This window comes from Mesocricetus auratus, unplaced genomic scaffold (assembly GCF_017639785.1).
Source record: "Mesocricetus auratus isolate SY011 unplaced genomic scaffold, BCM_Maur_2.0 Super-Scaffold_100676, whole genome shotgun sequence".
Taxonomy (NCBI): Eukaryota; Metazoa; Chordata; class Mammalia; order Rodentia; family Cricetidae; genus Mesocricetus; species Mesocricetus auratus.
Genome location: NW_024429266.1, coordinates 98,972,108 through 98,984,377, shown reverse-complemented (window position 1 = coordinate 98,984,377; position 12,270 = coordinate 98,972,108). Strand labels below are relative to the sequence as shown.

The 12,270-nt window shown below is 44.3% G+C and overlaps 1 long non-coding RNA gene across 1 annotated transcript; it reads right to left on the bottom strand.

The window, feature by feature from the left end:
* Positions 1-1,078: 1,078 nt before the first annotated feature.
* On the bottom strand, positions 1,079-9,318 carry LOC121136586. The gene is made up of 2 exons (XR_005873619.1): positions 2,567-9,318; positions 1,079-2,048 (listed from the first exon to the last, which is right to left on the bottom strand). It is a non-coding gene; the product is annotated as an uncharacterized LOC121136586 (long non-coding RNA).
* Between the last annotated feature and the right edge of the window lie 2,952 nt (positions 9,319-12,270).

Here is a 12,270-nt window from a genome sequence, read left to right as displayed (position 1 = left end):
TCACAGCTAAATCGCCTAAGTCACTCTCTAAGTCTCTCAATAGAGACTGGGATCTCCGTTGTATGTGTCATCCTCAGAGTTCAGGGAAGGCAGAAAGGACAAACAGGACTTTAAGGAAGATTTTAACTAAGTACGCTCTTAAGACTGTTGGAAACTGGGTTGATACCTTGCCTTATGCTCTTCTCAGGATTTGCTATATCCTCTACCAAGAAAAGTATACCCCATATGAAATAGTCTGTGGAAGACAACCCGCAATGATTCCTTGAATGCATACTGGACTGTTATATGGTCCACCCTGATCTCTGAGCCCTTGGAAGGATTACAGTTAACTTTGCATGAGATTTTCCCCCAGGTCCTGGTAGCTCAAGCTGTTGGGTACAAGCCTGATCATTTGTTCCACCCCTGAGATGCTGTGATGATCCACTGCTCCAAAACTGACAGGCATGAACCCAGGTGGAAAGGACCTTCCATCATAATTCTCTGGACTCCCACTGCAGGCAAAGTCACTGGTTTCCTGCCTGAATTCATCACTGTCATGCTAAGGCAACAGATTAACAAGATGACCCAAAGGAGAATGGGAAGAAGAGACAGACTGTGTCTAAACTCCATCCCTTAAAATTTAAGACTTCTAAGGTTTAAAACTGCTCACACTTCCTTGTATTTCCTTTGGTTGGAACTATGATTGCTCTCTGGATGGCTGATGCTTATGCTCAAATTTGCTTTAGGACTTGACCCTAACTATAAATTAACTAAGGAAATAGAAGAGAAACCTGTTAAAGGAAATGCCTTAATGTTACTCTGGAGGACTAGGGACTGTTCCCACCTCCCAGGTCCCATTGTTTGGCAGATGGAAGGAAAACAAACTGCTTTGAAGCAGATAGGATAACAATAGGATGGGATGAGCCGGGCGTTGGTGGCGCACGCCTTTAATCCCAGCACTCGGGAGGCAGAGGCAGGCGGATCTCTGTGAGTTCGAGGCCACCCTGGTCTACAGAGTGAGTTCCAGGACAGCCTCTAAAACAATACAGAGAAACCCTGTCTCGAAAAAACCGAAAAAAAAAAACAAACAAACAAACAATAGGATGGGATGGTTTAATTCACCAGTCCCAGCAAAACAGTACAGACTTCAGCATAATCAAGTATTCTCTAACAAGTTCTGGTAAGGGAAATTACAAATGTGCTAAGATGAGAAAAGAAAAAGAAAATTTGTTATTTTCACAGAAATTAAAATACCTGTAATGCCACTCTCAGTAGATAACATTATATACCAATCTTTCGCTCCATCTAGTGTTGAACAGTGAACAGGCACGTTCCTTTGCTGCCAAAGGGGATTCCACAAGAAAATGCACACAAAGTGAGAGACCTTGATCCTAAATGGGAGGTCTCCATCAAACCATCCCTTCAGAGCTCAGAGAACCCTGTGGAAAAGCAAATAGAAATATTGTAAGAGCCAGTGGGGGAATAGGGAACAACAAGGCAATATTGCCTTCCAAACACAGCAGGACTGGTGAGCATATAAACTCACTGTCAGCACATAATAGTGCCTGCAACGGGCCGAAGTCAGATAGGGTCCCAACCCTGAGAGGGAAAGTGGATACAACTGACCAACCCTAAACCAGCAGCTATCTTCAAGTGATAATCATTAACAAGGGAAAAATTAGAACCAGTCTTAAAGAAAGATCCCATGCCCCACAGTAAATGGCCAACACAAAACAAGCTCCATGGCATTTCGGGAGTTTCCTTGTCTCATCACTATGATTTGTCTGGAATTTTTTTCCTCCCTTTTTTCTTTCCCCACAGATCTTTTGCATAGCATTGTAGTTTCTGGTGTTGTATTTTTATGGGATTTCCATGCAGGTCTACGTGTCTATGTATATTCCATGGACCATCCTTTGGCAATTTGTCTTCTGTTAGTTTGTTTCATCTTGTTTGATTTTGCTGGCTTTTATCTTCTTTTATTTTACATTTTTAAAAAGCATGTTTGTATTCAAATGAGTGAGCCAAAAGAAACGGATGGGAACTCATGTAGCTGGAGAGTCGGGGAGGATCTAAGAGGAAATGGAGGTAATACATAATTGGTATCCATTGAATGAAAAAATAAATTTCAATAAAAATATACTTCAATGTTTTCCTTGAGAAAACAGTTACCAACTGAGAAATAAAACGGAGTTTAAGGGTGATGATGCTGTCTTTCCAGGGTAAAATTAGTGATCACACCTATTTAAAGAATAAATTAACATAAAAGGGATTCAATAGCTTCATTTCTCTACTAGCCCCTTGAACATCAAACATGGGCAGCAGGGGAATCGATATGAGGGTGGTCTCCTGAGGCATTCACTCATAAGTTCCATTAGGAATCTCTTTCTCTGGACTATCGGAACAAGGACAGCAGCAGTCAGCCTCTCCCTTCTGAGGAAATTTCCTGAAACCAGAGCTGCAGGACACATCACACACAGAGCTCAGGATATGAGGAGAATGGCATTTGTGTTTGCAAGAAATATTTTGAACACTGTTTTCAATACTACTCTATTTAGACTATTAGCCACTAGAAATGTATTTTCCATACCTGTGATTCTATCAAACTGTCATTTCCCAAGGAGTATATTATGTAGTTACAGATACAAATTGCAAAAGATTAGGAAAGTTGGATCTGAAAAATAAATATTTGGAATCAATATGTTGTACTTGATGAGGCCTCAGGAGACATACACTGCACCACAAGAGTTTGGTTGCTTATGCCTAGTGTAAATCATTATCCTTAGGTACAACTGACCTGCTTACAACCTGTAGACCAAATCTAGCATGTTTTCTGGTAAATACAGTTTTTCACCCTGCTGTAAATATGGGAGAAACTGTGTTATTTTCACTTACAGGAAGGGTTTTGTGTAAGATTTAAAATATGGAAAACATTATATTTTTCATATATATTTTTATGGTAGTCCAATGGGTTTAGAGAAGCTATGGGACTCAGGAAGCTCCTAGAAAAAGAAGACAAAAGAAAAGTGTCACATTGGCCTGGCCAGGCTCAAGGAATTTCTGGAATTGCAGGAGCAGCTAAAAGCAAATGTATTGTCATAGTAACAAGAATTTCAACTTGGGGTATCTCTTAAGTGAAATAAAGACTTATCTGAGAAAATTTCAATAAATCACAAAGGCATCCCTTCCCACGAGATCAGAAACCCTGTGGCTTGCGAGGGGCACCCTGGCCACTGGTGGCTTTTGTAGTAATAACAGACAAAGTGGGCAGCTCCAGACTGACACTCAACCAGGAGAGGATGTGGGAGCCCACAAGTGACTCAGTTTCCATCTGAAGTTTATTCTGACTTGTAAGACATTAGAGTTCAAGCTGGCTTGCTGCAGTCTCCTTGAGAGCCATGGGAAAGCCCTGATTAAGCCCATAGGATAGAGTATATTTTCTCTCTAATGAGTACTGATGCCAGCTGATGCTAGTAGCACCCTAATTTTAGATAGTGAACCTGGCTGCTCCTCGATTCAAGGACAGTACAGGGAGCTGGTTAACTGATTATGCTGCTCTTTTTTCTGCTTTGCCTCTAGTCTGTATATAAGCAGGGTCTAAATTAGACTCGGGGCTGTCGGTGTGCTGAAAAGCATGGACTGGGCAGTCTTCCCGAATCTATCCTGTGTTTCTGTCTCTGTTTCTTTTATCTGCCTCTTCTTAATCCTCACGAGGCTCCATCAAGAGAAGGCAAAAGAGTAGTGGAAGCGTTTTGGAAAGGGGGATGGTGTATTCAGTAGAAATCTGTGTGGGTATAGAGAGAAACCCAGACAGGTATAACAGGCCAGAGACTGTAGGTGTGAGATATGTGCCCAAGCGAATCACCCATAGTGGGTAGAGGGTTCAGGCTAGGGTTGAGACACTTATGGAGTGGAGGAAGTAGAGAGAAGTCAGTGATTACTCAGAATATAGAATTCATAGTAAAGCTGAACTGTGGGGACACTGCCTTTTAATCCCAACACTCAAAGCAGGAAGTTCTCTGTGAGTTCTTGGCCAATCTGGTCTACAAAGCAAGTTCAAAGAAAGCAAGGGTTTTTACAGAGAAACCCTGTTTTGAAAGACAAATGGAATTTATAACCAAATTTGGTAGGTGGCAGAGCAAACAAAAAAATACTGCTTTGAAATGTTAATAAGAACCTCAGCATTTGTTAAAATTTGAGATCTAGCAATTATTATAGAATTCTATGGGTCTTCCCATCCTTCCACACTGAACTAATAGAATTCCATCTTAAGGAAGGTTCTAGATTCAGACCCTTCCCTAGGAACAGTCTGATCTTGTCATGGACCTCTGATTACTAGCTGTGACCATGGACACATAGTCTTGTGCCCTGGCATCCTCACTTGGTGGTGCAGATACTTAGAAGGTACTTAGAAGGCTGAGGCAGGAGGGTCAGGATCTCAAGGGCTACAGTGTCAGTTCAAGGACAGTCTAGGCAACTAAGACTCTCTCAACACACATACATAATCTCTTAACAAAAACATTTACTTGCAGGATTTTCTTTGGTTTTTGTTTGTTGACACAAGATCTCAGTGTGGACCTGTGATCATCACCAAGTGGGTTATATCAATGTTTTTATTTCAGATGAGTCTCATTGGGAAGAGTACTAGCCCAGCGAGCACCAGGCTTCTGCATAAACAGGGCGTGATATTGAAACCTGTCATCCCAGTAGCTGGAGGTGGACTCAACAAGGTCATGATTTCAAGGTCAGCCTGGACCTCAAGAGTCTGTTTTGAAAACCAACAATGATTAACAAAAAGATCATGGCTCAGTAGATGTCAGGGGATGGCTCAGAAGATATAGGTGCTTGTAGCCAAGCCTGATAGATGTGGTTTGGTCCTTAAGACCCTCATGGTAGAGAGGACTGGGTCCCATATGCTGTCATCTTATTATGAACAGTACTATGCATGTGCAGACAAAAAGACAATAATAAATTAAATCTTAAAAGAAATAAAAAGGGATGAGAGATGGTTCAGTGGTGTAGTAAAAACGTTTTTTCTCTTTTGGGGGCCCTGCCACCTAGCTCCCAAGTAAATCACACATCTTATTGTGATCCTCCTGCTTCAACTTTTCAAGTGTTGGGATGACAGGTGAAGGAAATTCTATATAAAAGCTGATACAGAGGCTGACTATTTTCTGTCTATCATGTGTGAAGCCCACAGGGAAATAAATAACTAATGTGGCCTCATTTCTCATCTAGTATGCCCATAAGCTTAATGAATTGAAAGAGATGGGAAGGACACTACATATTTAGAGGAAAAATCTGGCACGATGTTGTGTTAATTTCTAACATCTATTCACCAAACACAAGGGCAGCCTCCTTTGTAAAAGAAAGACTACTAAAGCTTAAGTTGAATATGGTCCCTAACACACTAATAGTGGGAGACATCAATACCCCACTCTCACCCATGGACAGGTCACGCAGACAAAAACTAAATGGAGAAATACTGGAGCTAAGAGATATTATAACCCAAATGGACCTATCAGACATTTACATTTCACTCAAACACAAGAAAAATGTTGCTTAATCTAGCAATGTAATAGGGCCCAGACCTTAACATAACTGACTCCATCATGGAAGTGCCATTCAGGCTGTAAAACTCAGCACATATGCAGCACCACCTGCCAAAAAGGAGAAACAAAGTTCTAATCCATTGAAGTTCATAGTTATTGGGAAGTCTGTAAATGTACTAACCTTGCTTTGAGCTTTAGTTGTGTTCCTGGCTAACTGTTCCTGTTAACTGATGTCAACCCAGAAGCACTCATGCTGAGAAAGACTTGATAGTGTACTCAGACCCCAAAACCAGAGTAGTCCCAATAGTCCCAAGCTTAAACCCATGCCCTAGTAGTCCTCTGTGGTGAATACCCACATTTCTTGAGGTCTCAGTGAGTTTCCAGAAACCAAACGTCAGGACACCAGGGGTTTGGGGACTGCTAGGGGGTCACAACCTGAAATATTCCAGGTCCCCGGAGTCTTAGTTAGGATTTTTACTGCTCAGCAGGAAAAAAAAAATCAGTTCATTGAGGCTGGCTTACATTTCAGAGGGTTGGTCCATTATTATCAGAGCAAGAAGCCTGGTGTCACGCAATGGTGTAGGAGGAGCTGAGAGCTCTATTATCTTGGTTCAAAGGCAGCCGCAGGACACTGAGACACTCAGACCTTGAAGTTCACCTTCACAGTGACACGCTTACTCCAACAAGGCCACACCTCTTCTAGTGCCATTACTTATGGGCCAAGCATTCAAAGACACCAGTCTATGAGAGACAATCCTATTCAAACTAACACAAGCCCTGGCTCTCATATGTTTATAGCCATACCATAATGCACCAAAGTCCCCATAGTCTATAACAGTCTCAAACTTATTTAAAAATTCAAAGTCTCTTCTGAAATTCATGGATGTCTTAACTATAATCCCTTGTAAAATCAAAATTAAAAAGTAGATCATATACTCCAACATAAAATGGCACAGGATATACACACTATCATTCCAAAATGCAGGAAGGGGAGCAGAATTAGGAAATGATGGAACAAAGCAAGACTGAAAACCAGCCGGGGAAAGTCCAAACTCTGCATTCCATGTCTGATGTCAAAATGCTCTTCAGATCTCCACTCCTTTCAGCTTTGGTGACTGCAACACGCTTCTTTCTCTTGGGTTGGTTCCACTCCCTAGCATTTTGGGGTCTCCAAGGCAATCCAGGCTTCGCCTGTATTGCTTCATGCAATGACCCCTCTAGACTTACATTCAGGGACACCACTGACACATGCCTGGCCTCAGCAGCATTCCCTAGAAATAGAGGGAGATTCTATAATCCTTTTCTTCTATCTTTGACTCCAAAGCCAAAACCATGGGACCGAAGCGGCTAAGTTCTACTGTTTGCTGGGGTTGGAACAATGACCCCTTGGATTACATCTTAGCTAGCTTTCTGTTTTCAAAGGTTTCCTCCACTACCCAAGCTTTGATGTCTGGAACTGGATCTGTAGACCAGGCTGGCCTTAAACTTACAGATACACCAGTTTCTGCCTTCTGAGTACTGGCATTAAAGGCATGCACCACCATGCCTGAACCTCACCAATTCTATTACCTTTTCACAAATTGGAAGTCTAGCTGGGTGTGATCTTACCCATAGGTTACCATTCTCTTTATTCCATTTCTAAATCTGTTTATCTTCTTGAACACAGGACTTACAGCTCCATTCAGGTTCCTGGTGCCCCTGTTCTCCTCAATCTGTACACTGGGTATTTTTACATGCTCAGTTTGTTCCTCTTCAAAGGGGGAAGACCAATAATGACACAACAGAGTCTATACTAGTCTGTTTTGGGATTTCCTCTGCCAAATGAATTATTACAAAACTCTTCACTTTAGCCTCAGGCCAACTCTTTGGACAAGTGCAAAAAGCAGGCACATTCTTCACTAAAATATCACAAGAACAATCTCTAAGCAATGCACTAACATTCTTCTCATCTAAAATCTCTTGAGCTAGGCCCCCATAGTTCCAATAACCCTCAGCACCACTGTCTTCCATGCTCTAACTAGTATGGCCCATTTAAGCACCACTTAAAGCATTACACCTGCTTTCCTTACCCAAAGCCCCAACGTTCAATTCTACCTAACAAAATAAAATGGCCAGGCGATTCACAATGCCTTTCTTAGTGTTTATTGCTGTTAGGAGTCAGCATGACCATGGCAGCTCTAACAAAGAAAAACATGTAATTAGGGCTGACTTAAATGTTAGACATATAGTCCATTAGTGTCAAGGGGATAAGCATGGCCCCATGCAGGCAGACACGGTGCTGGAGAAGGAGCTGCAAATTCTACATCTTGATCCACAAGCACCAGAACACTGAGACACACTGGGCCTAGCTTGAGCTTAAGAGACCTCAAAGCCCACCTCCATATTGACACATTATCCAACAAGGCCACACCTATTCCAAGGAGGCCACACTTCCTAATAATGATGCTAAGATGGGCCAAACATTCCGATATGTAAGTCTATGGGGCCATTCCTTTTCATACCACCACACCAGGGCTCCCTTTGACCAATCACTGCCTAACACTTCACAGGGGGCTGAAATCTCCACCCCAAAAGGAAACAAATTAGAAAGTCACCTCTGTGTCACCTCTGGAAGTAATAAGTCTGGCTGTGGCACTTTCTGTTTGGACACATAGAAGAGGACAGACATGGCTGCTGATTGAGTGTCTGGGAACCATGTGACATGTCACTGGATCCCTCTATCTATTCAGGTGTATGAATATGTGATGGCCACTCTTGTTACTTTTCCTGTCTCTGTGTATGTGTCTCTACATGTCTTTCTATGTGTTTCTATCAGTTTTGTTTCCCTGTATTGACCCGTGACTTTCTCTGCTGTGAAACCCTCCTCCACCCAGGTAAAGACCTGTGCTCCCTCCTGTTGGGGAACTGAAGTCTTTTGGCTCTACCAGGTCATCCAAAGATGAAAACCCCCTCCACTTGACCCAGTCCAGGAGCACAAGCACGTCCTTGTAGTGTTGCTTGACTCCTGCTCTCATTCATTGCTGGTCTCCATGAGGAGGGGAAGTGTGGCCTGTAATGTAGTGTCCAAATGACTGGACCCTGTAGTCATAGGTGGGCCCATCTGTCTAAGAGCAATGGAGGCTAATACCAGTTTAATGAAAAAAAAAAAAAGTTAACTCTGGGTCAAGCTCTTATAATCACAGCACAGCACCACATGGTTGAGGCTACCCCCTTGTATGATGACACAGGTGCTTGGCCATGACTGTCAAGAGATGAAAGATGAAACCAGGGATGTGGGAGCTGTAGCAGTTCCATTAACTGAAAAAATACACCCACGACAGGACAGTCACTATGCTCACACTGCCGGGCATGTCCACAGTATGATATACACAGAGATATTTCCACACAAAGGCTGTGCGGGCCGTCAAGCAAAGTCATCCAGGGGCCCCGCGGCAGCCTGGGAGCTGGAGGGACCTCAGGGGACCAAGTGGAGTCGCCGCTCCGGCCGCCGCGGGTTCCCACGGCCCCGGGAGGACCCACGCCGGCGCCCGCGGCTCCTCGAGTGCGGACGGCGGCTGCTCGCTCACCATGGCGGCTTCCGCGCTCGCCGCGCTCTCCTCACAGCCCCCGGGACCGGCTCACAGCTCAGCACACGCAACAGCGCGGCCTCCTCCCGTCTCGGTCGCCCACGCCTTCAGCTTGGTGGACCGGAAGTGCCCGCCTCCATTCTGACTGGCAGTCCATCTGGAGGCCCTGATTGGTTACCGAGGCCGGAGCGATAGCAACGCCTCCCTGAGGGCAGATGTGCGAATGGATCCAGTGGTTTCCAGCCCTGGCTTCCACTCTCCAGGTACCAAGCTGCCCCAGACCTGGAGAGATTGGGATTGGGGCAGAGCTTGGGACTGGACTGTGACGTCTTCCATGAACTCTGCCTGCACTGAGTAGGACTCCTTTCTCGGGCATTAGTGAGCTTTTGCTATGAAACTGAGAAAGGACAAAGGAAACCAGCCACTTTCTGGGCTAGCAGTACCTCAGGCCAGCTCTGGAAAACATGCTATGATTTTCATCTTTGTAAAAAGAAAGTTTGATTTAAAAAAGTATGCACTAATATGCACTCTCTTAAACTGTTATTCTATAGAAAAGACCCGGCAATATAAACACAGGATTTAGAGAATTAAACCCTACGGGATCAGTCAGTTCTTTTCTTATCACTCCATGTTTACTATTGAGCCTCATACTCTGATGACTAAATTATACATATTTTACTGCTCACTTGGCATATGAGTCTACAGAATTGTTCTTCTGTCAATTCTGAATCATTGGCAAAAATAAGTAAACCAAATTAAGAGTACTTTTACATCATGTTCCTATTGCTGCAATGTCTTTGTCAGAGTCTCTCTGCAGCCCTGGCTGGACAGGAACTCACTATGCAGACCAGGCTAGCCTAAAAGTCATGAGGATCAGTTTGCCTCTGCTGCAGAGAGCTGAGATTACAGGCCGGCACCACCATGTCTGACATCTATTGATTCTGCATATTTACTGATGAAACAAGCAGAGTTAGGCATGGCACACCATTGCACTCTGTCCAGGAAGACCACTGTGAATTTAGGCAAGCATGGGCTGAAAGGTTCAGGCATTGCGCTGGCCTGCCCTGTTACCTGGCAGGATGCACTCAGGCAGCACTCTGACCAGCCCAGAGTTCCGTGAGAACCACGCAGGTGCTAAGGACCCCTTTAAAGGACTGGCCCCTGCCCGCTCACACTCTCTCCTACTGGTCTCTTACTCTCATCACCTCACTCTCTCTTACTTTCGTCTCTCTTACTGTTGTCACTCTCTTTTACTCTCCTCTCTCTTACTCTTACGCTCGTCATCTCACTCTCTCTTACTCTTGTCTTTCTCTCTATCTCATCCTCTCTTGTCTTCTCTCTCTGTAATGTCTGTCTCCCCCTCTTTTGATCTCGCTATAATAAACTATGGTTAATACGCTCTCCGTGGCTTGTGCTCCATGCATCGCGCTGGTCCTTTTTCCATATTTAACAGCACAGGCTGTAAGTGAGACCCTATCTCAAAAGAGCAATGGCAAAGCGTGTGCCGCCCTTGACACCCAGTGTCAGTCTTCGTCCTGGAGTCCACATGGGTCTATGGCACCCCTGGTCTTCGCCCCCAAGTCCACAGTCCACTTTGTGACATCCCCGTCTGGAATCTGTGACGGTGCTGAAGCAGCAGCCAGCAGCAGTGGCAATGGGATGAAGAATCCCCGCCCACGGCTTCACTGATGCTCCCCTGCTTTGGGAGGAATGTTGTCCTGTGTCCTGCCTGCAGGCCTTCCACTGAGCATTCTTGAAAGCCACACTCACTCGTGACTGGCGTGCTCAGTCTGCCTCACTCTGTGATTTCTGGCTCGGGTAATGTAGTTTCCCAGGGCTCCTCATTTCTACCTGGACACGGAAAACAGCAGGTGGAGTCACGTGCTAATCCTGATTACAGAATGGCTGGATGTGGGGAGCACAGAGGTCCTGGTACTCACAGAGAAGCAGTAAGAGAACCAGGAATTTAATCACCCACTCTGCTCAATGGAAGAGATACTAACCAAATATCCCCAATTCCACCCAGAAGGCTGAGGGTGGACTTTGTTAATGACCTGGTGACCTTTCTGCTATCTGTGGAGCAGACCTCATCCACCTGTTGCTACAGAGTTCTGGCATTTCCACATTGTGGATCACAATTCCCCAGCACCTTTTGACTTTCATTTTTAATGATTCTCACTCTGTGTGGTGGGAGTTCTCTTATGCCTTCCTTTGGGAAATCTTGTGGGGGACTCAGCAGAGGATGAAGACATATATGATGGGCCCCTCTTTAAACAAAATAAATCTTTGGAAAAATTCCCTTAGACTGTGGAACCATATAGCTTGATAACTCTGCCTACTCCCATCAAATTAACACCAAGATGCTAGAAAATATATATAAGTAACATGTGCTTGATAAATAAGGTCTATTGGAAAATAAGATTTGTTTGACAAATAGGGTATATTTGATAATTAAGATTTATTAATTCCCAAGGTCTACTCTGGTTCAGGGTAATATTGGTGGTGCACGCTTTTAATCCCAGAACTCGAGAGGCAGAGACAGGCGGATCTCTGTGAGTTCGAGGCCAGCCTGATCTACAGAGTGAGTTTCAAGGACAGCCTCCAAAATAATGCAGAGAAACCCTGTCTCGAAAAAAAAAAGAGTAATATTTGTCTAGCTTTGTCTTTGCTAACATTAAGCTCTAGCTATTAGAACAAACTAAATGATATTCTGTAATGGAATGTCTAGTCCCCCATGAAAGCTCTTTTCTCTCACCCCCACACATTTCCCCAAGGGCCTTGAGAAGGTTTCTGCTTGCTAAAAAGGAAGTCATTCTCCTTATCTCTGGAAAGAGGAGCTTGTGGTCCCTCCATTAACATGAGCCTGCAGTGTCTGTTAACTTGTCAGTGCCAGCGCCCTCAATCACTGCTCACAAGCCCCACCCCAGCTCACAGCCCCCCTTTTCCTCATCCCCATTTACTCCTTTGTGCAACTGTAGAATATAAAGGGTGTAGCCTTCTGTTATAAAGCAGCAGCCGTCCTGATTCACCCTCAGATTCTGTCAGTCTCCTTCCTCTCCAACTCCACACCTCCTCTTTTGAACCTGAATTCCCCACCCCGGAGGTGGGCTCCCTATCAAATAGCTTTTTGCAAATGGAGAGAAAATTTTCTGCTAGACACATTATGTCAGGGCACG